The sequence below is a fragment of the Lissotriton vulgaris genome, chromosome 7 (genome assembly GCF_964263255.1).
Source record: "Lissotriton vulgaris chromosome 7, aLisVul1.2, whole genome shotgun sequence".
Taxonomy (NCBI): Eukaryota; Metazoa; Chordata; class Amphibia; order Caudata; family Salamandridae; genus Lissotriton; species Lissotriton vulgaris.
This window is the reverse complement of record NC_141695.1, coordinates 1,122,399,826-1,122,426,509: the sequence shown is the minus strand read 5'-3', so window position 1 is coordinate 1,122,426,509 and position 26,684 is coordinate 1,122,399,826.

Sequence of the window (26,684 nt, the reverse complement as noted above, 5' to 3'; positions counted from 1 at the left end):
ACATTCACATCAGCCATTGAGCTATTTGGGGACACCAGTGGAACCATCCAGGACAGCCAGGCCCAGACAATGGTCTACCAGGAGCCTTCCGGCGTTGATGAATCTCATCATTCTTCGGATGACGAAGACAGACCTGACCCTTCTGGTTTGGGTCACCCCATAGCATCTACAGTGGCAACATCAAAATCCTCTGCGACCACTCCCACCTCAGCTGCCAACACTCAGCTGACCCCTACCCACACGGGCACAGCATCCCAGGATACCACCAATAGCAGAGCAACACAGGGTACTCTTGAGTTTCCCAACAACAACACGAGTGTCAATGATGAAAGAGGCTCTGTGTCACCTGTGCCTGCACCAACTGGTCCTGCACGAGTGGACAGGGGTGGTGGGAGGGGCTGTGGGGACCGGAACCATCATGCGACTTATCCTTCTGATGAGGAGACCCAAAATCTCCCCCAAACCCCCATCCATATGAGGATTCGCAAGGAGAGTTTGGCCAGGTTGTTGGGATCCTCAGGACCATCCAACAGTAGCAGGCAGCCCAAAAGGACAAACTGGACAGGTTCATGAACAAAGTCGATGACCCGACCGCAGTGTACAGAGATATTTTCCCCTGCCTCCGCGAGACTCGTACCAACATGTCGACACCTCCCTGTGTGCCTACCACATCCAGTGCAACAGCATTTGCACCAGCCACAGGGAGGGATGTGGACTCTGGACTGCCGCTGCCTGCACCTGAGGGTCCCCCGGAAAATCGTGGAGTCGGTCGTCCATAGAAGAAATGGTGAGAGACAGATGGCTATGCATCACCCCCAGGAAGTGACTTCCTGCTCCTGATATCCTCCATTGTATGCCAAGCATTCACTTCGTTGACTGTCACTGAACTCTCCCACATTGGCTGGAGGGTCTAAGTTGGACTATGGACTCAAATAACTATGGATCTACTTTGGAATCGCCTATCTACCAACACTACCAACTCCTATCTGCTCTTATTTTTAACTTTTCTGGTTGAGTACACCACCATGATATTAACTGATTTCACACATGCACTAAAAACAATCACTCTACACCCACAAAGTGGTCATGTTGTGACTTTGAATGCCAAATGTACTTGAAATGTGTTTGAAAAAGTCAAAAAAGCAAGTGTCTACAACATTGGTAACACATCACTTTAAAGAAGAAAATTGCTGGCTTGTGAGTATATGTACCTTGTCACAGCATGATAGACAGACACAACCAGGTCTTGATACCACCCGTAGGAAATGTTACAGATGCAATGCAAGTCTATTGCTTAAAATACTAATCCCATTATCAAGCACAATAAGCAAATATTGTTAGGAAATCAGTGCATCATGGAGCATGTTCAGTTTCAAAATAACCTCTGGATGTGTGAAAACAGACAAGACACAACTCATTGTGTAGCACAGGTTTATTCTCCTGATAAAAACTTGTGCCTTTACCAAATTTCAATGGACATCACTCAATAACAAAAGGGTCTTAAAGAAAAGAAAAATGTCCTTTAGTCCAAAAGGAAGTGCGTGCCATGGATTTATAAGAGTCACAGAATCAGTGGTCTGTTGAGGTCACAACTTGCAGGTTGACACGGCAAAGTACCCTGATAAGGAGAAACATAGAATATAGTTAGGCACACAGGACTAACCCTGTTCACTTTAGCAAACAATGTCATCTGAAGCACAAGATTTTCATTGTGGACATGAGCTATGATTCATGGTAACACTACATGTCAATTTTTCCATCTCACAAAATCTTACCATACAACTAACACCATGGCAATTTTCATAATCTCACATGCATACATACACATTGCCTCCCAGCAACACAACAAGCACTAGGGGGTAGTCCTTTCATAGCAAACCTACAATCATGTGAAAAAGTTCTGGATGAGATGTTGTGTCAAATCCATGCCATCATCATCCTCCCCACTGTCATCATGTCGCCCAGGATCATCCCTTGCTGGTGGCTGCTGGTCTCCGTTGTCCTCTACGAGTGGTATTTTTCTCTGTTTAACCAGGTTGTGGAGCATGCAGCATATGGTGATGATGTGGCGCACTTTCTATGGTGCATATTGTAGGGCACCTCTAGTCTGATCAAGATAGTGGAATCTTGTCTTTAGGAGACCAAAAGTCTGCTTAATGACCCGTTGGCTCCTGCCATGGACCTCATTATACTGTACTTCTGCTGTGGTGTCAGTAACCAAAGTTGGTTGGTGTACCCATAGTCTCCTACATACATAGTCACTCCCATCTGCCTCTCTCTCCACAGCGCGGGGACACGCCGGGATGGCGTCACCATGCGCTTTACAAACCCCTTTATTATTATTATTATTATTATTATTATTATTATTATTATTATTATTAATAAAAAAGAAAATAGTTCAGTTTTTGTTTAACAGAGCATTATCTGACAAATAATCAACACATACATGCCACATGACCTATCAACAAGCCAGGCACAGTCAGGTTGTAGCTGAGACATCTAACGGGAGATGGAGCTGTTCCTCAAGATATATTCATCATGTTCAGATCCAGGAAAATGTGCAGAGACATGAGAGATGGAAATGTCTGGCAAACATACCAGCTGGACATTGATGGAGTGGTATGTTTGCAGTTGCAATACACCGCCTCATTTGCCTGTAATGGTACCAATGCAATGTGGGTGCCATCAATTGAGCCAATTATATGGGGAATCCCTCCCAATGCATAGAAGTCACCCTTGAAGTCTGCCTACTCACCATGTGTGGGAATTTAATAGAATGTTCTAGGTAACACAGAAATGCCCCAAAACATCACAAAGAACACGGCTGAACATGGTCTGTGACATTCTCCCAGATATTGACACTGTGTATTGAAATGAACCAGTGGCAAAGAAATATAAAGCTGCTGTAACCTTAGCCCTGGGACATCAGATATACTTGCCTACTCCAACAGTCGAGGGGGGACTGCAACCATCATCCCGCTGTGCCGCCTTACAGGCTCCAAAAGCCCCGGTGGGACTGCAACAACTACAGCATCTTGCTGCTATCTAGCGGAGGGGGACTACAAATCCCACCGTCCCTCTCGTGACGCACAACACGAATCAGAATTGAATCGCCAGGTGGCGCCTTTTAAACCACTCGGGGGCTCCCGTGGCACGGGACGCCCGTGAAGCCCTGGGACATCAGATATACTTGCCTACTCTTAACAGTCCAGGGGGATTGCAACCATTATCCCTCTGTGCCACCTCACAGGCTCCAGCAGTCCCGGCGGGACTGCAACAACTACCGAGTCTTGCTGCTATCTAGTGGAGGGGGACCACAAATCTCACTGTCCCTCTAGTGATGCACAACACGCGTCAGAATAGAAGTGCCAGGCAGCGCCTTAAAACCACTCAGGGGCTCCCGTGGCATGGGAAGCCCGGGCCAAGGGCCGGCCCGTCCGCGCCCATCAGGGGCTGGAAGTGGCTGGGCTGGGTCACCCCCCTAATGGCTGAACTCTCCTACAGACTACCATCTAAGGAAGTGGTAAGAATAATTTGGACCTATTTCCCAAAATAACTTGATGACTCTTATACTACGGTTGTCTAAGCGGAGTTGAGCCCGCTTCCATTTGTCTTCTTGCCTACCAAATGGGTATTTAGATACGTCCCCACGGTGAGGCTACGAGGCTTCTTGTAAAATTGTAAAATTGTTGTGGCAATACCAGCTGATGGAAAATGGGTAAAAAGTCAGTTCAGACTAAAAATAAAACAAAAGTATGTGAGCCCCCAACAACAGCTATAGACAAAATGCTCCAAAGGGCCATTGGGGTAGTGTGTACTGAAATAGAGCGCACTGAAAGGAGGCTCTCCCTTACTCCGGATATTTGCGTGCTAGACTCTGAGGTGTCTAGGGCCCATTCTCCCCCACTTACTTCACAGCCCAGCCCATTGTCCCTCCCGCCTTCTGGTCAATCCCCTATCCAGATCTACGGGGCGCAAGACACACAAGCACCAACATCTTGCAGGAATCCCTCATTTTGGGTTACTCGAACCCGCAAGCTATTAGATAGGGCCAGCAATTCTACCAACACTACAAACAAAGGGAAACGCAAAGCAGCCCCTGCGCTAGGCCCAATAAATAAGAAACAATGCACAAACAACCAGGCATCCACACTTGGTCTAGATGTCCCAGTAACAACAAAGGGTAAAAGTCAATTAGACAACCCAGCGGTAGAACACTCGTTGTGGGTAGATAATCTGATGGCTGATCCTCTAATTAAATTAAGATCTACCATTCAAGAAGTATTAGCACCCATGTTTGCCCGTGTAGAAAGAATGGAGAAAGTATGGGACAGTTTGGGTACTCAAGCGCAACCAGATCGTGGACCCAGTCAAGTGGGGGGAGGGCCAGAAATAGCCAGACATGATGTTATTCTATGCCCAAGTCATGTGCAAGGTGGGGGGTCCTTCACCACTGACCCAAGCACAAACAGATATCCACAGAGGGAAGTGAATAAAAGAAACGCAATAGCCATCCAAGAGATCAGGCATAAAGAAAGTACTCAGAAAATAGGTGGAGAGGCTAAGGCTAAGTCTGGGAATAGGGAGGTGACTAGAACACAAATTGCCCCACTGTCTGAGGCCTCTGCTGGGGAGACCAAGGTAACTTCCCTTCCGAGTATTAATCTTCCCCGGCACCATACGTTGTAGTTATGATAGGAATCCCCGTAATGTCACATAACTCAAGGAAACCCACCTTGAGCTAAGGAACAAATGCTTATTTTGGCTTGCAAGGTTCTAGCACTTTGACTATGCTAGGGCGGGGGAGATAATCATGGTACGCAGAGTAGGCTGGGTAGGAGACGCCCGAAAAACAGAAGGAGGGGAGTGTGTTGTTATCAATTTCAATAATCCAAACACGGCTAGTATCCTGTTATCCACTCCTAATGCACCCTATCACAATCCTACAGGAATAACTTGCGCTGGATCATTTTTATCCCCAACTTAACATCGACCAGAGAAGTAGGACATCTTCGTTAACCACCACTGTGGGCCCTGGTCCCCTCATGGAAGGAAGGTCCAGTAATTTTGGTAACCCGTCTCCAGTATAACATCCCAACAACTAATAGATATGGATACCTCGAGAAGGTTGAATGACTAGGGGTTAGACATTGCACTACTGATACACAGAAGGAACAAACATTTAACTGTCTTAGTGCAGAAGTTTGCTCCGATAGCAGTATGAACTGGATTAGAGGACATTGGATCAAGGGCATGATATCCAAATAGTGGACAGCCAGTTAAGAGGCAACGTCACACATACCTCTTTTGATTTTCAGATGGGTCAAATTGACAGGGATGGAGGTAGTGTATCATTGGCAAGAGCAGACAGGATCCATCAGGCTGCATATCCCCTCCCCTCTTCATCTAACTGGGTGGTTCCAACAGAGGTAGGAATGAGGAATGGAGAGCCACAAATCCATTCTTGGAATTTAGCAGGTCTAAAAAACAAAATATCTAGTCCAGAATGGGTAACCTTTGTGGACAATCAAGACATCTGCTTATTCCAAGAAACTTGGGTGTGTGAGGGACAACTTAGGACAGGATTGCCCCATTTAACATACTGGCCACAAAGGGTGGGAGAGGGTGCCCATCAGGTGGTCTTACAATCTGGGTGGGTACCCATCTAGGGTGTCAGGCGGAGCATCCAATGCGTCCTGCTATTATTTCCTGACAAAACAAATATTGCCCTAATTAAGGTCTACTCCAGACCCGCAGCCAATAGACTCGAATCGGCTACTATAGACCACCTAAGCCGTTATCTTCCCACTTTGGTTCCAGCAATTTTGATAATTATGGGAGGTGATTTAAACTGTTAATAAAAACCTTTAACTGACAATCTACAGGAAGATCCCTCAGATGAAGACCTTTATTGGTCAATCCCAAAACCACAGATCACCCCAATCAAAGTGTGGTCACCACTAGCCATACAAATTCATACATTTACGTTGTCCAACTCACTAAGGGCATGTAATGGGAGGACCAAATCTGACCTCCCAGGTAAAACCACATTCTATCTCGATGGTCATACGTCATTAATTGATTACATCTTGGTGGAAACAAGAACCTGGGAGAAAGTCCTAGATTTCAAGGTTCAACAGAGGAAAGATAGTGACCATAATGCTCTGATTATAACACTGAAGCTGGGGAACCTGGGCGCTGACGCCATGGGCCCAATTTGGTGCCCACTGGGGATGGTCTAGTAACCACCAATAATCGGAGGAAGATTAGATGGAATCACATCCGCCAATCTCCCCCCAAACTGGAAAAGGTGTACCAGCTTGCCCTACCTCTAATAGATAGAATGAGCGCGTTGAGACAGGTGGGCCCACTTGAAGAGAACAGGGATAAGGCAAGAATAATCCACGAAGAGCTAGTGGTAACTCTGAAAGATATATTCTACCTGGAAGTACCCAGGAGGGGAATAGAGCGACCCAAATGCTCTTGGTATCAGCAATTGCCGTAAAGCAAAACAAGAGCTCCTAAATGTACTGAAAGGTAAAGACAGGCCTTCTATCAAGTTAGCTAGAACAAAACACAGGAAAATCCTGCACCAGGCAAAGAAGGAGTGGGAGACGGATAGATGGGAGTCTTTGGGGACAGCGTTAAAGGTTCACGATTTTAAACTGTTCTGGAAGCTAGTTAGCTCGGGAGAGATGGGGGAACGCCCAGCAATAGAGCCTAACATAGCGCCTGAAGTCTGGGAGTCACATTTTGGGGCCCTGTATGATTGCAATGTTGAAAACCCCTAAGCCCAGAGTACTTGAGCAACAACCCGGGGCTGAACCAGGGGGAGGAGGGAGATATAACGCTCCTGGAGGTGCAAAATGCTTTACCAGCCTACTCCTCAATAAAGCCCCGGGTCTTGACAAACTGCCGGGGGACTTCTTCTGGGAAGAACCAACCATCTGGGCCCCATACTTGAGTGCACTATTCAATCCAATCTTGAAGGGCATGAACCCCCTGATACCTGAAAAGGGGTGGAAATAGTTTCCATCTTAAAAAAGGGTTGCCCTCTCCTACCCACCCAATACAGACCAATCAGCTTAATTGATAACACCCAAAGGTTGATGGGCCGGGTTCTCCTGTGCTGTGTACAGGAGAAGATGGAGGAGCAGGGAATCTTGAGCCCATACCAGATGGGCTTCAGATCAAACATGTCCACCGTGGACCAGATATTCAGATTACAGCTACTTTTCTGGAAAACGGTGAGGATGGAGGGTGGCAGCCTCTATCTTATATTTGTTGATCTGAAGTCCACCTTCGAACTCGTGCCTAGAAAGAAGTTGTGGCAGGTGCTTGATGAGCTTGGGTGTCCCCCCTACCTTCTTAATGTCTTAGGGCCTGATGTAGGTAAATCTGATTTACCGACTCTAGAATACCGAATTTTACCTATTCGTTATTCTAGATTCGGTAAATCAGATGTAGGTAAAAAATCGGTATTTTTTACCGAATCTTTATGATTCGGTAATTACCGAATCAGTAAATACCGATTCAGTAAAATTACCGATTTTGCAAGGGGGACAAGGTGTTACTTTGACACCCTGTTGCACCCCTTATTCAGGCTTGTGTGCCATGTGACACACATACTTGCCCTTAGGGCATGTCTGTGTGCTACATGGCACAGGTGTACATGCACAGATGTGCATGTACACAGGTATTCGTTATTTACCACCAAATAGTATTTACAGAATCTGTAAATTTACCAAATCGGTAAATATACGGATTCTGTAACTATAAGGCCTCCTACATGTCAAACCGCAAATACCGGTCGGTAACGGCCGAAATCGGCCGTTACCGACCGGTATTTGCCGTCCTACATCTGGCCCTTAGTGAGTTACACTCAGAAAACTATGCCCAGGTCAGATGTGGCAAATTTGGGGAACTTTCATCTCGATTCCCTGTCAGAAAGGGGGTCAGACAGGGCTGTGTTCTGGCCCCCACATTATTCTGTCTTTAAATTAATGGGCTCATTGCTTTTTTAAATAATATCAAAGATGCGGATGCCCCGAAACTGGCCACTGGGAGAATGCCTGTGTTAATGTTCGCAGACGATACTTTGTTATTGTCTAAGTCAGCAGTCGGCATAAAATGCACCCTGGATGGGTTTGCCCAGTTTTGCCATATGAGAGGGTTGGAGATACATTTTACTAAAACTAAATTCATGGTCTTTAATCTTCCGAACACCACTGAGGTTTTGTAAATTACAAACTCGTTCGTGCTCAGCCTCCATTTTGAGATCGCCGCCATTTTGTGTTGCCCTCACTCAGGCAGCTCGGCGAACGCAATGTTTTTTTTTCGTTTCTGCTTTGCGTGTCAGGTGGCTTCCTCGCCTATGTTTGCTAATGAGTGTCAGGGTCTGGCCGAGTACACTACTTCCTGTCTGAGCTGATTAATCCCCGTCCGGACTACATGTCATTTCACACCATTGTTTCCCTTAAGTTATCTTATCTGCTGTCCTTCGCTACACATCTCATGCTTCTCCTGTTTCTCGACTGTCCTTCTGTGACACACAGCTGTGTTTTCTCTGCTAGTAAACTGAATTGTGTGGATTCACTTGAAATTTACTTAAAGGGTCGAGCGACAAAAACAGAACCGGGAACTTAAGTTGTTTTGACTTTTAAACATTGTCTGTAACATTTTCTTATAGTTCATGCTCGTGTGTGAATGCATTTTTGCATTGTGCTGTATGATATATAAACCTGTGCACCACGGAGCTAAGTGGCAGTCTCTTTTGAACCTCATTGTACTGACGACTTCTAAGACCACTGTACTAGCTGCAGCTAATAAATACCATCTTCTACACCAGACGAAGAGTCTGTGTCTCTGTTTTGACAAGGCAGGTGAATCCCGGGGATTTAGGCGTACCCTGCGCCACCGGGCCCTAAGGCTGCGGTTCTCCAACTGGTGCCCAACATGGGGCGACTTCAGCGGTAGCGGCTGAGCCCTAGGGTCGTGAGGAGCCCTGCAAGAAAACTCCGGAGGAAGCGTACCACGTAATCGACCCCTGCATGTCGGAAGTGGACCGAAGGTCTTTGACTGCGCGGCTACTCCTCTCCGACGGCTGCTGACGACTGCTGCCCTGACTGTCGCCCTGCCTTGGACCCTTCTGAAGTTTTGGTAGAGCGAGACGATAGACGGACTTTCGCTGGCGCAGAACGATTTTTAGTTAAGTATTTGGTGGGTCGCTCCCACAGACCTTTGTTTTATTTTTATTCTTAGTCTTGTTTTTTGTGATCAGTCTAGAGAAGTGACGATGCCTGGGCTGAGTAAGTTCAAAAGATTTTGTTGTTTGGGTTGTACAAGGGATTCCCAGTTGGAGGAGTCATGTCCGATTCCTCCGGTTGGAACTCCGACTTACGAGCGCTATTCGAAACATGGTATTGGTCCCATTACCTTTAACGAGACATGGATCCGATATACAAAAAATAGTGGAATTTTGAGTTGGCCCCAGAATGGTAGCTTCGATCCCGCTATATTGGATAATTTGGAAACAATTCTGTTCAGAAGAAAAGCCCGGCCGGCTATGTTTGACTCCTTTCGCCTCTGGCGTAAGGAAGACAAACAGAAAGAAATTAAACAAGCGAAAAAGGATAAGAAGGCACAAGACATGTCAGTCCTTCAGGCTGCCCAGCAGTTTAAAGATAACGAAGTAGATGATGCAAAGGAGATATCAGAGAGACAACATCATATGGCGATAGATAGATGCTATCCGATGTTGCCTACTTCCTCTTCAGATAAGAGTAAGGAATTAGAAGAAGATTCCCTAATGGCTTGTTTATTGAATTCACCTCCGCCCTATGTTCAGAATGCGACTGCACCTCCGTTACCCCCTCCTGTTGCTCAACAAGTGGTTGCTCAGTTACCAATTGTCCAGCAACCAGCTCAGCACCTTAATGCTTCCTCGTCTACTTCTGCCCTGTCTTCGCAGCTTGTACTTCAGCCCCCGCTTTCACCCGCTCCTATTCTTCAACATGCTACGTCTCAGTCTCCATTGCCTTCTATATCTGTAATACCCCCTATTCTTTCGAGGGATTCTCCTGTTTCACTGAGGAGGATAGCAGATGCTGTTACAAATTTCTTCTCTCCTTTTGTTAGGTCCCTGAAAATGTCTCCAGCTTTTTCTAGACGACAATCTCGTTGTCAGCTTCCTTTTGCGGACGAGGAAGCAGCTCTGGGTTCTCTCGCTCGCAAATGGATTGAGCATGGACCAGAATATAGTACCGATGATATTATGAGTTGTTTTCATCAATGGGGGGAGCCCACGCAGAGATATGTTTTCAACATTATGTGTCAAACTCTTATCAAAGGTTGGGAAGATATGGAGTTAAATACAGTCCCTTCGGACATCCTGAAATTACAAGGTGATTTTAACAAAGGTTTTATCATAGGACACCGAGTTGAGGAGGCGGTAACTAGACTCATTGCGTTTCGAACAATGTTTCTATCCCTGTCCTTTTCCGAGGTTGATTCCATCAATAAAAAGGGTAGCAAGAATTATCCGATGCGTGACGTCCCTCCTGTATGGAGAGAAGCGTTGATTGTTCCACCTGCTGTCTCTGCTCATTTCCAGCATATATGGGTTCACGAACCCTGGAAGAGGTCTGAAGTATTGGCGCTTAAGCAAACTCTTCCCGACCCCCGTAAAAATCCTGCAGGATATTACAAAGAATTGCCCCAAACAGTTGATGGTTGTATTATGTATTTGTCCGACATTGATATGTTATTTGGGAATGTTGTTCCGCAAGGTATATGGGCACGGATTCGTAGGGAAGATCATTTGGCTGAATTAGGTGGTGATTGGGCTGCTATTAGAGCTGCAGATGCGAATCAGGTGGGTGGTACAAAACCCAAAGATTTGATTACGGCTCTTCCAGGTAGAATAATAGAGTTAATGAAGACAATGATGCCTACGGTACGAGTAAATTGGGATAAGTTGGCCGCGTGTAAGCAAAAGAAAGATGAAAGTGTCTCGGACTTTTTCACTCGTTTCGAAGAAACGTTTATAGACCATAGCGGTCAGTATTTGAGTGTAGAGGGTGGCCAGTGATTGTTTGTGGACAAGTTTGTATATAATTTTCTCCCTGAATTATCAAATAAATTGAAGAATTCTGAAAGTGCATGGGCTGTCTCTTCTCCTGCCAAAATATTGGCTACTGCACAGTATTATGAGAATAGGGATAAGGAGGAGAAGGAGAAGCAAGAGAAGAAAAATAAGGATTTGAAAAACTAAAGTTCTTTTACAGCAGGCGTATCCGCCTCGTTCGAATCAGCATCAGCAAAATACTCAGTTTCAGCAGCCTCCACAGTTTCAGAGACTGTTGCAAAAACCTGAGTATTTTTCGCCGAGACCTTTATTATGTCCTAATCAATGTGCATATTGTAGGGAGGAAGGACATTTCAAAAGTAGTTGTCCAGTCTTATTACAGCGTAGTAATGGGACGTCTGCTTCTTGAGGTCGTGGTAATTTTCAAACGGGATCTAGGGGAAGAGGACGGGGTGCGCCCTCTCAGGAGCAGCGTTCTCGTGTTCCATCTACATCGAATTACTTTGACCAGCAGGCAGTTCTGTCTACGCAGTATTACAACGATGATTATTACGTTGAAGAAAGGGCTGACAATTTTCAGACCAAATAGGACAGCCAAGGACGAAATGAGGGAGTTGTGTCGATTCCAGTAGATCAAGATGGGCCATATGTTACTGTTAATACAATGGGTGTCTCAGAACAGTTTCTTTTGGATACTGGTGCGATGAGAAGTTCGATTATTCATTCTAAACTCCCTGGGGCCCCTTTGTCTGGCTTAATAAATACTTCTATGGGATTTTCTGGTGCTCCAGTTTGTAATCCGGTTTCTTGCCCCCTGCCTGTTTTGATTGGTCCTTATGATTTGGAAGCTCCACTGATATTGACAACTGGTTGTAATGAGAACTTATTTGGTTTAGATTTGTTAAAAAGATTGCATGCAACATTGTATTGTTCCCCTTCTGGTGTTCATCTCACGTTGGGAAAAAGATTAATGTCCCCTATGTATTTATCTCGGGACAAGTTTCCACCTGAGTTCCGTTCTGTCCCAGAAAGTCTTTGGGCCACGGGTCCGAATGACGTGGGTCGTCTTGCGATCCAACCGTACGTCGTCACAGTTAAAGATAATGTTCGAATGCCACGCATTCCTCAATATCGTATTTCTAGTGATGGAGAGAGAGCATTATTGGCTATTGTTGATGACTTCATTCAGAAAGGTGTGGCCGAAGAGACTAGAGGCAATGTCTGTAATAGCCCTGATCTTCTCATCCTTAAAAGGACGGATCCTTCACAGCCTCCTGTCTATAGATTTGTTATTGATTTAAGGGAAGTCAACAAAATAGTGGTACCACAGTTTCCTGTTGTTCCGGACATTACAGCTTTATTGACGATGATTCCTGCTTCGGCAGCTGGGTTCTCAGTGATCGATCTTAAGAATGCTTTCTTTAGCATCCCCATTGCTGAGGAGAGTAGGGATATTTTTGGCTTCTCTTAAGGTGGCTGAAGTTTCCGCTTCAAGAGAGCTCCTCAAGGCTATTGTGAAAGTCCCTCTATTTACAGTAAAGCTCTTAAATGTCAACTTGATACTTTTCCTTTGCCTCTAGGTGCTACGCTTGTTCAGTATGTAGATGATTTGCTGGTGGCTGCTGATACGGAAGATGTGTGTAGGAGTGTGACTGTTGCGTTGTTGCATCATCTGCGTGTTTTGAATCATAAAGTATTGCCCTCCAAGTTGCAGTATGTCGGACAAGAAGTGACCTACTTAGGTCATCTCTTGTCGAAGGAGGGAAGGCGATTGACCCCAGAACGTATTCATGCTATTTCACAGATGTCTGTACCCACCACACAGAGAGAAGTACGTGCCTTTTTCGGTATCACTTCCTACTGTAGACAATGGATTCCCATTTTTCTCTCTTGGCAAAACCATTGGTGGCACTAACGCTAAAAGATACGCCCCATTCGCTCCCTTGGACGGATGAATGTCAGAAAAGTTTTGTTGACCTACGTACTGCTTTGTGTTCTGCTCCAGTGTTGGGTACCCCAGATTATAGTAAGTCCTTTACACTGTACGTTCACGAGAGAGAAGGTTGCGCGTTGTCAGTCTTGACACAGCAATTCGGAGATAAGCAGAGGCCATGTGCCTATTTCTCCGCTACATTAGACCCAGTAGCTAAAGCTTTGCCCAGTTGTCTTAGAGCTATAGCAGCTGCCACAACTGCTATTAGACAGTCTGTTATGTTATGTTAATTTTGATTTATATATCGCCAAATCACCGACAGGTCTCTTAGCGCTTGCTTTGGGAACCCGTCCTGGCTTTCCCTTTGAGATAACCCCTACTGGGCATCCCCAAGGTGAAGACCAGGCATCCCATCGCGGTGGGCCGTAGTGGAGATTAAGCAAGCTATTGCCCAGAGTTGCAGAGTGTGTGAACCCATGATTCGAGTAGGCACCGAGGCGAGAATTATCGAGTCTGTGGACATTTTTGAGCTCAAGACCCTGCCGCGTCGGGAATTGAACCCTGGTCCCGGGTCTGACCTCTGCAGCAGGGTCTGCCTCCTCTAACCAGTGAGCCACACTTCTCCACTAGAAGTCTGCCGCATTAGTATCAGACAACACACTCATTGTTATAGTTCCACATGCAGTGGATACCTTGTTAAATAGAACCAAGACGCAGCATCTCACAAGTGCTCGTTTGTCTGGTTACGAGCTGACACTTCTGGCGAGTCATATACATATCAAAAGATGTAACACGCTGAATCCAGCTACATTGTTGCCACTCCCAGATGAGAAAGATGATCAGGAAAAGCATGATTGTTTTCTTCGAACAGAAGAAGAAACGAAGGGGAGGATTGATTTAAAGGACACTCCGCTCAAGGACACGGACGGGATCCTATGGGTGGACGGTTCTTGTTTTAAACTTCCAAATGGAGAAACCACTTCTGCCTATGCTGTTACCACCTTATGCACTATTGTTGAGACGGCACGTATTAGACATAATTCAGCCCAAGCAGCTGAATTGATAGCTTTGACTAGAGCATGTGTACTGTCGAAGGGAAAGAGAGTGAATGTGTATACAGATAGTCAGTATGCGTTCGGTGTTGCGCATAGTTTTGGAAAGTTATGGAGGGAGAGAGGATTTTTCACCTCTCATGGGACAAAGACTCAGCATGGTCAGTTGGTAACTGATCTTCTTGAGTCACCTACTTTGCCAGCACAGATAGCGATCATAAAGTGCAGCGCACATAAGAAAATCACAGATGATGTGGGTCGTGGAAATGCGTTTGCAGACGAGATAGCGAAAACTACAGCTAGAAACACCACTAGTCGAATGTATGTGGCAGACCCTGCAAATTAGGTGAGGGAAATTGGAATGTGTGAAGATACGATTGAGAGTATGAAAACGATTCAGGGAGAAGCCTCTGAGAAAGAATTGAGCATGTGGAAAGAAAGGACAGGAATGTTAGATTTGACGGGTTGTTGGACGGAGTTGTCGGAACATCAGCGATGGTTGTTACCGGACGCTTATGTGTTGCCGGTCGTGACTATGGCTCATGGCCCAGCTCACATTAGTGCAAAAGGCATATGTAAGCTCTTGGCTCCTGAATGGCAGAATGGAGGAATTCCGAAATGTGCAAAAAATGTGGTTAAATATTGCATTGTTTGCTTAATGCATAACCCAGGAAAAGGAACCCCAACTCCAGCAGGCCCTTTTGCTCCCCCGTCATATCCCTTTGAGGTGTTGCAGATCGATTACATTCATATGGATCGCTGTAACAACCACAAGTGTGTTCTGGTGGTGGTATGTTGCTTTTCCTGCTGGATGGAGGCCTACCCCTTGAAAGATAACACTGATTTGTCAACTGATAAAGTACTAATTAAGGAATTTTTCCCTAGGTTTGGTTTGCCGCGCATATTCTGGAGTGACAATGGAAGTGAATTTGTAGGCCAGATAATGCAGAAAGTATGTTCTGGTCTCGGAATCAAATAAAAATTCCATGCGGCAAACCATCCACAGTCAGCGGGTTTGGTTGAGTGTTACAATGGTACGCTCAAGCTTAAGCTGGCGAAGATTCAAGCCAGTACAGGTCTTGCTTGGCCTGATGCTTTGCCCCTGACTCTTTCGTCAACCAAAACTACTGTACACTCTGTATGGGACTTAGCACATATGAGGTGGTATTTGGATGTCCAGCAAATGTTTGGGGTGTCCCTCATCCCAAAAGATATTTAGACATACCATATCCTCTGTTAATTGACTATCTGCCCGATTTGACTACTAAATTAAGTGTTATTCGTCAACAGGTACAGAGTGTTCTGCCAGAGGCCTCCACAGACCCAGGTCACACCATCATGCCCGGCGACTGGGTCTGTGTGAAGAATTTTCAATGGACCAAGAATTTGGAGCCTCGGTGGTCCCCGCCTACGCAGGTGTTGCTCGCTCCTCGCACAGCTGTCAAGGTGGTGGGAAAGAGCAACTGGGTGCATGGAGTGCACTGCAAAAAGGTGCCACTTCCATTACCCTTTGATCAGTGGACTCGCAGTGGTGTAAGAGACTCGGACACTGCAGCTGTTCCTTGTTTTGTCCTGTTCAGTGATGCTCAGATTTATGGGACTCAGTCTGAAAAAGCGGATGACGATATTCTTCAAGCTGCTGTGCCTGTGCATCGTCGAATAGATACCATCAACCCAGAAATACTGTTTAAAGATCAGACCGTGCTGAGCAAAACACGCTACAATTTAAGACAAAGACCCAATGAACTGAACTCTTGAATACGTTTTAATTAAAGAAATTCTTTTTGTCCTTTTTGCCTTTTTGTGTAACATTAGTATTAGATGTGCCATCTGTCTCAGTCGCAGGGTCACGGTAGGAGACTCAGACTATAACCTGATTCTGTTCTTTAGTAAGCGGCTAGTGCCTTAGGTATACAAAAGTGATTAGCTGAGTGATCGGAGAAGAGTGCCGTAAGCGACATTTTTTTTAGATAAAGATGGATGGTACAATAATTGTAGGTAGGGAAAATAGGAAGCAAGAAATGAGAGCAAAATATTATAAATTATTACGTAGTCGATTTGGCGTAGCTTTGTGTGTTCTTATGTTTTTGTGTATTTTATTACCCTGCACAGGATGGATTGTTCATATCTTTCAATCAAGAAATGTTGCTAATACTACGACTTCTTTGCCTTCTCGACTTTCTGTCTTTTCTCACAAAATGCATATTTTACCCTCACATGAACAGATAAGGAGAGCCGAGTATATGAATAATACGTTTATTCAGTTGTTGCACCAACATCAGTTGGCCATTAATATGACTGACTGTTGGGTGTGCGGACTTATGCCACATAATACACAAAAGGGAATGCCATATCTTGTTCTTCCTTTTTCATACGAAGGTTCAGCTTGGGCGTATTTGACAATGTTTTCGGCCGCATACCACAACAGACTTAGAAGCCCTGTGAGAACTCCTGGGAATGGACTAGATTTTAGTCATAGCTCCTTGATAAAAAGCATAGTGGTAATAGCCAAGATTGTAGAGAAGAGTAAGATTCCATTGGATGAAAAGAAAGCTTATGATGGATGGAATGTTACCCACTATGTCTCCATTCTCAGCGAAGAAACTAGAAAAGGCGAGTCTTCCCCAGTGTGGACTGTGCCCCATAAAGGAAATCTTTGTCTCCAGATTAACAGCAAGAAAATTGATGATATCCAGAAATGTACATATACATATGTTCTTTCATCTCTTGATTTCCCTCCGCTAGTTCCGTCTCAAGGAACATATTTTGTTTGTAACGATCGAGCCTACACTTGGTTACCTTCTAACTTTTCTGGAACTTGCTACATAGCTTTTCTCCTTCCCCCTACATAACCGGCTTCGTCAGACCATCACAGAGTTAGACAAAGCAGAGGCGTATTCGATGCCAAAGACACAGCAGTGCAAGAGGGAGGAGATTTCCTTAAGGGATTCTTTCCCTTTTGGGGTCCAATGGTTAACAGCAGACACATTAGGCAATTGGTTCGAGTGGTTGAGACCAATATTAATGTTACCGCAGGTGCGATAGGTAACATTACAGCAGAGCTTCAAGCGGGCCGTCTTATGACGCTTCAGAACCGAATTGCGCTAGACGTGATTCTAGCAGATCGAGGAGGTGTCTGTAGATTGATCGGATCTTGTTGCTGCATTTATATTCCAGATGACGCTCCAGCAGTATACCAAGCTATTTCCAAATTGCACACAGTCTCCGAGTCGATATATCAGGATGAAGGAAATTGGTCTTTTATGGTAGCTGTCATATTCTCTTGTTGCCCTCACTCAGGCAGCTCGGCGAACGCAATGTTTTTTTTTTTCGTTTCTGCTTTGCGTGTCAGGTGGCTTCCTCGCCTATGTTTGCTAACGAGTGTCAGGGTCTGGCCGAGTACACTAATTCCTGTCTGAGCTGATTAATCTGTATGATATATAAACCTGTGCACCACGGAGTTAAGTGGCAGTCTCTTTTGAACCTCGTGGTACTGACGACTTCTAAGACCACTGTACTACCTGCAGCTAATAAATACCATCTTCTACGCCAGACGAAGAGTCCGTGCCTCTGTTTTGACAAGGCAGGTGAATCCCGGGTATTTAGGCGTGCCCTGCGCCACCGGGCCCTAAGGCTGCGGTTCTCCACCACTTGTCCCAATCGCTCTCTAAAAGGTATTCCTCTTGAAAAAGAAAGGACATTCGACTATCTAGGGATAACACTGTCCGAACAATTTGGATGGGGTCCCCAGATTATTAAAGCACGACTCAGGCTTGCCCAGACATCAGGGGGATAATGAAAAGGCTTAGATTATCCACATTTAAGCCAGGTGCCCCTCTGGTGGAGATTTACAAGGCACAAGCAAGAGGGGCTACCTTCTATGGGGCAGAACTCTGGGAGCACAGCTCCACTACAGAACTCCTGAAGCTAGAAAACAACTTCATGCGCCAACTCATTGGCTTACCACGCAGCACCCCACTGGTTCCCCCACGCATGGACTTGGGTATGAGACCAATTGTTCAAGAGATCGCCCTTAGGCCCTTGACATTCTGGAGGAGGTTATGGGTACCTCCTGAGCTGAGTGCTTTCAAAGAAGAGCTAAAGGAGCTTCTCCCCAGATTAATCCCTAGTAAAAACCCTTGGTTGGCCCACATTAGAAGCCCTTGCCAATCAGATTGGGAGACCAGATCTTCGGCTATCCCCTGAGCTGGCGTGTACAACAATATCGAGAGCGGGTCTTGTGAATCAGCTTAGGCAATCAAATCTGCTGTTATAACAAGAGTATTTACAACAAGGGGTGGTGAGGGACAGAGTCTCTGAATTAAGCAGAAAGCTCTCACCCAGTCAAGAGATCAGGGCTAGATCCAACACCGTTTTTTAGCTCACTGCACCATCCCAGTTTCAGAACCTGGCTGTATGCAAATTAGTCTGTTCCTGTCCCAGTGCATGATGGGAACAGGGCAAACCAAACTACAAAAGCCAATTCTTACACTGGGAAGGAAACAAGCTCCCGGGGACTGGTTTCTGGCATTACAGCCGTCTTCGGCCCGGTTTGCTTGAATCCTGATGGTGCAATGAGCAAGGGTCTCACATCTGAGAATACCCTTCCACGCTTAGGGTGGACAAAAATATTTACAACAAGGGGTGGTGAGGGACAGAGTCTCTGAATTAAGCAGAAAGCTCTCACCCAGTCAAGAGATCAGGGCTAGATCCAACACCGTTTTTTAGCTCACTGCACCATCCCAGTTTCAGAACCTGTCTGTATGCAAATTAGTCTGTTCCTGTCCCAGTGCATGATGGGAACAGGGCAAACCAAACTACAAAAGCCAATTCTTACACTGGGAAGGAAACAAGCTCCCGGGGACCGGTTTCTGGCATTACAGCCGTCTTCGGCCCAGTTTGCTTGAATCCTGATGGTGCAATGAGCAATGGTCTCACATCTGAGAATACCCTTCCACGCTTAGGGTGGACAAAAATATTTACAACAAGGGGTGGTGAGGGACAGAGTCTCTGAATTAAGCAGAAAGCTCTCACCCAGTCAAGAGATCAGGGCTAGATCCAACACCGTTTTTTAGCTCACTGCACCATCCCAGTTTCAGAACCTGGCTGTATGCAAATTAGTCTGTTCCTGTCCCAGTGCATGATGGGAACAGGGCAAACCAAACTACAAAAGCCAATTCTTACACTGGGAACGGAAACACGCTCCCGGGGACCGGTTTCTGGCATTACAGCCGTCTTCGGCCCGGTTTGCTTGAATCCTGATGGTGCAATGAGCAAGGGTCTCACATCTGAGAATACCCTTCCACGCTTAGGGTGGACAAAAATATTTACAACAAGGGGTGGTGAGGGACAGAGTCTCTGAATTAAGCAGAAAGCTCTCACCCAGTCAAGAGATCAGGGCTAGATCCAACACCGTTTTTTAGCTCACTGCACCATCCCAGTTTCAGAACCTGGCTGTATGCAAATTAGTCTGTTCCTGTCCCAGTGCATGATGGGAACAGGGCAAACCAAACTACAAAAGCCAATTCTTACACTGGGAAGGAAACAAGCTCCCGGGGACCGGTTTCTGGCATTACAGCCGTCTTCGGCCCGGTTTGCTTGAATCCTGATGGTGCAATGAGCAATGGTCAATGCCAGAAACCGGTCCCCGGAAGCTTGTTTCCTTTCCAGTATAAGAATTGGCTTGGTAGTTTGGTCTGCCCTGTTCCCAAGATGCTCTGGGCCAGGGACAGACTAATTTGCATGTAGCCAGGTTCTTAGCTGGGATGGTGCAGTGAGCTAAAAAACGGTGATGGATCAAGCCCTGATCTGTCGACTGGGTAGGAGTGTTCTGCTTAATTCAGATACTCTGTCCATCACCACCCCCTTTTCTGAATCGTTTTGTCCACCATAAGCGTGGAAGGGTATGCTCAGACATGAGTCCCTTGCTCACTGCACCATCAGGATTCAAGCAAGCCGGGCCGAAGACGGCTGTAATGCCAGAAACCGGTCCCCGGAAGCTTGTTTCCTTTCCAGTAAAAGAATTGGCTTGGTAGTTTGGTCTGCCCTGTTCCCAAGATGCTCTGGGCAAGGGACAGACTAATTTGCATGTAGCCAGGTTCTGAGCTGGGATGGTGCAGTGAGCTAAAAAACGGTGATGGATCAAGCCCTGATCTGTCGACTGGGTAGGAGTGTTCTGCTTAATTCAGATACTCTGTCCATCACCACCCCCTTTTCTGAATCGTTTTGTCCACCATAAGCGTGGAAGGGTATGCTCAGACATGAGTCCCTTGCTCACTGCACCATCAGGATTCAAGCAAGCCGGGCCGAAGACGGCTGTAATGCCAGAAACCGGTCCCCGGAAGCTTGTTTCCTTTCCAGTAAAAGAATTGGCTTGGTAGTTTGGTCTGCCCTGTTCCCAAGATGCTCTGGGCCAGGGACAGACTAATTTGCATGTAGCCAGGTTCTGAGCTGGGATGGTGCAGTGAGCTAAAAAACGGTGATGGATCAAGCCCTGATCTGTCGACTGGGTAGGAGTGTTCTGCTTAATTCAGATACTCTGTCCATCACCACCCCCTTTTCTGAATCGTTTTGTCCACCATAAGCGTGGAAGGGTATGCTCAGACATGAGTCCCTTGCTCACTGCACCATCAGGATTCAAGCAAGCCGGGCCGAAGACGGCTGTAATGCCAGAAACCGGTCCCCGGAAGCTTGTTTCATTTCCAGTAAAAGAATTGGCTTGGTAGTTTGGTCTGCCCTGTTCCCAAGATGCTCTGGGCCAGGGACAGACTAATTTGCATGTAGCCAGGTTCTGAGCTGGGATGGTGCAGTGAGCTAAAAAACGGTGATGGATCAAGCCCTGATCTGTCGACTGGGTAGGAGTGTTCTGCTTAATTCAGATACTCTGTCCATCACCACCCCCTTTTCTGAATCGTTTTGTCCACCATAAAGTGGAAGGGTATGCTCAGACATGAGTCCCTTGCTCACTGCACCATCAGGATTCAAGCAAGCCGGGCCGAAGACGGCTGTAATGCCAGAAACCGGTCCCCGGAAGCTTGTTTCCTTTCCAGTAAAAGAATTGGCTTGGTAGTTTGGTCTGCCCTGTTCCCAAGATGCTCTGGGCCAGGGACAGACTAATTTGCATGTAGCCAGGTTCTGAGCTGGGATGGTGCAGTGAGCTAAAAAACGGTGATGGATCAAGCCCTGATCTGTCGACTGGGTAGGAGTGTTCTGCTTAATTTAGATACTCTGTCCATCACCACCCCCTTTTCTGAATCGTTTTGTCCACCATAAGCGTGGAAGGGTATGCTCAGACATGAGTCCCTTGCTCACTGCACCATCAGGATTCAAGCAAGCCGGGCCGAAGACGGCTGTAATGCCAGAAACCGGTCCCCGGAAGCTTGTTTCCTTTCCAGTAAAAGAATTGGCTGGTAGTTTGGTCTGCCCTGTTCCCAAGATGCTCTGGGCCAGGGACAGACTAATTTGCATGTAGCCAGGTTCTGAGCTGGGATGGTGCAGTGAGCTAAAAAACGGTGATGGATCTAGCCCTGATCTGTCGACTGGGTAGGAGTGTTCTGCTTAATTCAGATACTCTGTCCATCACCACCCCCTTTTCTGAATCGTTATAACAAGAGAGCACCAAAGAGGGCAGGTTGACCAGGGAGTTCCTACAAATAAAGGAGATGTACATAAAAGAACCGTTTTTGCATGCCATCCACCCGCCTCTGGCGAGGAAATTGTACGTACAATTTAGATGGGGGAACTTACCTCTGGCAGAATTAACTAGCTCATGGGCCTCGGAGAATTCAACTCTCTGTCCTTGTTGTAAACAAACGGCTGAAACCGAGCTCCATGTTTTATTTTTCTGCCCGGCATATGCATTACCCCGCAAACACTGGGTAATCCAGTTATGTAAAAATCTTGGTTTCACTCGCTGTGTCGAGGCTTTTAGAGTTTTAAAATATGATACTGTAACGAGGTGGGGGTGCCTACCTCGCATGACTGGTGGAACCCTCACCCTGCTGACCATCCATCGACTCCTTCTTTTCAGTCAGGACGATGGGACAAAGGACGACGCGATCCGGAAGACGACGACATCAACAGCGGCTCCTTTAACTGGGCGTTCTCTGCAGATGAGGAGGACACTCCCTCGAAGGACGTCAGAGCGACTGGATTGGTGAAAAGCCGGGAAGTGATGTTCGTTGGGTGTGCAAGCACCCCGGAGGAGGAGAGACAGGCGGAAGCAAGAGGAACGGAGGACGGAGGCGAAACCGAAGAGAACGTGGAGAAAGCCAGCCCGGAGGAACATCGCGGAGGAGACGGAGAGGCGGAAGTTGGAGGGAAGCCAGGAGGCCAACGACCCTGCGGACCGCCGTGCCACGCTCCCGAGGGAGGAGTGTGGGTGTCACAGGTACGGCGGCGTTGGGCAGCTTGGTTGGGGAGGCGAAGTGAAAGCGTGTGAATAGTGCAAATAGTCCCTGTTCGTTCCTACCCTGTGTTGTTCCCCTGACCCATCCGCTTCCCCTTCCCTTCCCTGTTCCTACCTTTTCTACCCCACCTCACTGGCACCCCAAGCACTGTATATATTCGGAAGCACGATACACTGGGTTTCCCTCACTTACCCCGGTCCCCCTGGTGCAACCCCATAGAGGACTGGACACTAACGGCTCCCTTTCTGTTGGTTTCTTACATGCACCCGAGCCTGAGGCAGCGGAGAGAACACCCCTTACAGGAGACACCTGGGAGAAAAAGCGTTCATCACCCGTTCAAAGGAAAGAGAAAACCACCGCCATGGACCCCAGCGTGTTCGCCCGAGAGAGACTGACACTTAGAAACAGAAAGACGTTGATGTCTAAACCTGCTAGAGCCAAAAAAATAAAACCGTCTTTAACCCCAGTACTTGGTGTCACGGTCGTCCCTACTCCCACGCCCACAGATACTCAACCTGCAATTGTATTTGCGGTATCATGGTTTTTAAATGCTATGTTGCATATCAGGAGAAGTCTGTCTTTAAGATTTGTGTAAGTGAGGATTAACTTGAAAAATCCTGCTCGCCATATACCACTTTATACTTTTAATGTCTATATTGGTTACTTTTTTACTTTTTTTTCTTTTTTTAAACGTTGTACATATTATGAAATTGTAAACAATGTACAAATTGGGTGTATACGTGGGAATTGTTTTAATTATGTACCTTTTATGGCCTTAGCGGCCGAAATAAAGTTTTTAATAACACCATTAACTTTGGGCATCTGTGCAGTTGGATATGGGCGACCAGGCTGCAGATGAGGTGACAACTGCGCAGACAAATGTTCAATGATTGGCCTGGTACATCAGTATTTCCTGATGGTGTCACGTTTTTCCATGGTCTCTAGGTCTGGAAAGGGCCTGTGGAATGCAGATTTTCTGCGATACCTATGTGTACAGTGTAAACACAGTTGGTGTCAGGTCGCAATGTACAAAGCTACAGGCATTCAGACAAACAGAACATGATATTTGTACACAACTGAAGCTACAGATCATTAGAAATACAGATTTCAATTAAAAAGGATGTCCTTAGATACATCTCACAGCATCAGTACCCTACCCAGACATGTTATCAAGGTCTGGTAACACAAAAATGGTGTAGTGCACACATCACTAATGTCTGACATCATCAATGTGAGCAAGCATCACATACTGAACTGTTCCATAAAAAAATAATATACTTTTATGTTTTCATGAAAAATTACATGTTAAATAGGTTTACAGAATAGGAATATGAGATGAAAGAGATGTCTGATACCTGACATACACACCATCTCACATACTCAATCATGCCCACCAATGTTACAGGTTGGACACTGTTATGTAGATATGCCTACATTACACACACAATCCCATTCACAGACTATGCTCAATGTTGATGATGCTAACATATGTAACAACAGCATACACTGCAGTTTTGGCCACACAGATAGAGTAGTAATTCACATTTCACAAACAAGCTGAAGATGCAGAATAATTTCACTGTCTACTCATCCAATGGTAAAAGCTTTAGCCATTACTTACACAACAGATATCTACAGTCTGAAATGACATCAGTCGCACAATAGGTCATACAGTCCACACATGCAGTGACAAGGCAAGAATGCACATGTACATCCACACAAAAATAATGGGCACTGTGACCAATACCAACCGGATAACTGGATTTCTGTCCTAACATGCTTGTATGTGTCAATAAAACCTTGTGTCTTATCCATATAAAAATCACTTTTATAATTTAAAAAGTGTATGTACACATGCAAAGCACAAAAATACAACAATCTCAGCAATGTGTGCTCTGATGACCGATTATTCAAAGGACGCTGTAGCCGCATCCGAAACGATTCTGTCACAGCCATTGGCTGTTGGTTGTTATGGTGAAAGAGGTGGGTGAGTATTCAAAGGACGCGGTAGCCGCATCCGAAATGATTCGGTCACATCCATTGGCTGTTGGTTGTTATGGTGAAAGATGCGGGTTAGTATTCAAAGGACGCGGTAGCCGCATCCGAAATGATTCGGTCACAGCCATTGGCTGTTGGTTCTTATGGTGAGCAACTCACGTTTGGGCTCATGTCTTCAACGTGTGGAAACTGACTCAGTTACCTCCCATCACCAATGTATCAAAGTCAATCGCGGTCAGATGAAGAGTATTTGAAAGTCGCATTAGGCGTTTTATTTGCAAGCAATGTTATGCATTGGACCGATTCGGACAATGCTACTGACACAAACCAATCACTTTTGATGCATGGATTTGAGACCGCCTCTGCTGTTGATATATGTCTGTCTGGTCCCTAGAGACTGCACTTGCCTGCACTACCTGCTTCATTCCTGCACCTCCCCATCTCTCTGCTGCTGTGACCACATCCTCTAGTAGCCACTATTGTACCGACACAGCCAATGACCCCAGCTTTCTCAGAGGAGGACAATCAGGCCCTGCTGGACACACTTCTGCCTCTGGACAGCCAGATGTATGTCAAACCAGAAGAGCAGGTGAGAGAGGATAACAGTGCATTGCCCTGGACCGTGTGCAATAACTGTGCATCACTGGCATTAGGTATCTCATTTGTAAATATTCTTTTAGGGTTTTTGCAAAATTAAATGTGTGTAGGGAACTGTTTTGGGCTGGTACACTGCTGAAGAAGTGGATGTACTGGGGCAAACATATCATCACTGTTCTCAAGGGACAAAGTTGTCATTGAACACAGGACTAATGCACATGATGCCATATGCATTCCCTTAAGGTATTTTTGCCAATCTGACCATGACCTATGTGTAGAAGTGTCTGACTCAGAAACCTGTTGCATGTGAACTAGGGGACTGTCACCATGTCATCCATACAGGTGTACTCCCATGAGAAGGCGAGCATGTGGCTGACCATTGCCAAGAAGGTGCTTGACATGGGGGTCGCATATTGTTGTGTCCGTCACTGCTGCTAGAGTTGGCAGAACCTTAGTGGCTGGGCTAAGAAGATATCTGAGGTCCAGCTAGGCCTGTCACAACCTGGCAATATGGCAACCTGGTGAACCTTGACCCCCCCCCACATGCTCTGCATCCTAGCGGTGGTCTTCCGATGGGCAGTTGAAGGCCAAACTGCAACAAGGAGGAGGTGAGTATATGACTTGTTGCACTCCTATCTTTAATCATGCATGATGTAAGATCTTAGCCTGATGGCACTTTTACAGGTCGTACATCTGCCAAACGTACAGTTATTTTCACAAGATGAAAATGCAGAAGGATCCATAGATGGCAGGTAATGCCCTTCTTGAATGTTTGACAAGTTAGACATTTGAGCAATGACGCAGGAGCCAATGGTTCAACATTTGATGACTAAGGATAGCAGAATGCATACCTTGTCTCAATTCAAATCTGAGATTCAAATTCCCATTGTGATGGCTATACTCACTTGCAGGAGAGGAGACAGAAATGTCAGGACACAAGACCATCATGAGCACCACATGAAACATCCCCCTGCTACATTCTCCATTAGTCAACCTTGGGGTTATGTAATTTGATGTTGATACACCCAATGTTGCTGATGAAGCATGTGTTATTGAACAATGGTTAATTGGCAGACTAGCAAGTGCCATGTATGTTAATGTAGCAAGAGCTAATAGCACAACTCAATGTAATGTTTGATATCTTGGATCTGTGGACATTTGTGATGTTACCTATGTGTCAAGTACATATTGATGACTCATAAAATTCTTTTTTAATCTTGGTCACAGCATCATCAGCGGCCAGCAGACAGTGCCATGGATGAGGTTGGGTCAGTATGTCAGTCTGGGTCCAGTGAAGAGTCGTTGGAGAGGGGACCCAGTGACGGTGAGGGTGAGGGGACCTCACTGGGAACGGCTCTGCAACTCCATCAGCAGGGTCCGAAGCAGATTGCAGCTCCAGTGATGAATCCCATGTGGTGGCTGGGGATACAGTGACTGCAACAACAACCTCAGAGTCTACCACCACCACCACTACCATGTCCACCCCCCCAGCTGCTCTCAGTACCTCTGTCTGGGCCGCTCCTGTGGCAGGGGAGAGATCTCCTTTCGGTCAGGCACCTCACCCCCTGCACCTGTCTCCCCTGCTGCCCTCAGTGTGGAAGCCAATGACC